This window comes from Phaseolus vulgaris, chromosome 8 (genome assembly GCF_000499845.2).
Source record: "Phaseolus vulgaris cultivar G19833 chromosome 8, P. vulgaris v2.0, whole genome shotgun sequence".
In the NCBI taxonomy this organism is placed as follows: Eukaryota; Viridiplantae; Streptophyta; class Magnoliopsida; order Fabales; family Fabaceae; genus Phaseolus; species Phaseolus vulgaris.
This window is the reverse complement of record NC_023752.2, coordinates 34,774,620-34,775,177: the sequence shown is the minus strand read 5'-3', so window position 1 is coordinate 34,775,177 and position 558 is coordinate 34,774,620. Positions and strand designations below refer to the sequence as shown.

Here is a 558-nt window from a genome sequence, read left to right as displayed (position 1 = left end):
TAAGCATGACAATCAACATTAATACTCACCTAATCTATAATGAAATTATCATCACATGAATCTCAATAAAAGCTTGAAAGGCATAAAAGAAACACTTATCACAAATTTAAAAGAAAAAGAAAAACGTGAATCTCTCTCACACTGGGCAGTATATTTTAGTTTGATAGGAGTTTTAAATTTTATTTTGTTTTGTTATTCCATTTTCAATAATTAAGTTTGGATCTGTGGCGCAATGGTAGCGCGTCTGACTCCAGATCAGAAGGTTGCGTGTTCGATTCACGTCAGGTTCAATATTCAATGTTTTTAAAAAATAATTCTAATTTTCAACAGATTAAATACGAATTTATTTCATCATAATACATATACTATCCGTTAGTAACACATTACTTACTAAAGAATGTTACATTGTTCAAATACAAATGAAGTTCAAACCTAATTCAAAAGTTTATATAAAAGATAAATTATTTAAACACAATCCCAATAAGATGTAATGTCCTATATAAAATTTAACGTAGCAGTCAATGTAACTGAAATAAGTTAGTTGAAAAATACAAATGG

At 27.6% G+C, this 558-nt stretch overlaps 1 non-coding gene across 1 annotated transcript; it reads left to right on the top strand.

Moving 5' to 3' along the window:
• The first annotated feature begins 218 nt into the window (after positions 1-218).
• TRNAW-CCA (transfer RNA tryptophan (anticodon CCA)) lies at positions 219-290 on the top strand. Its single transcript has one exon. It is a non-coding gene; the product is annotated as a tRNA-Trp (tRNA).
• Positions 291-558: the final 268 nt, after the last annotated feature.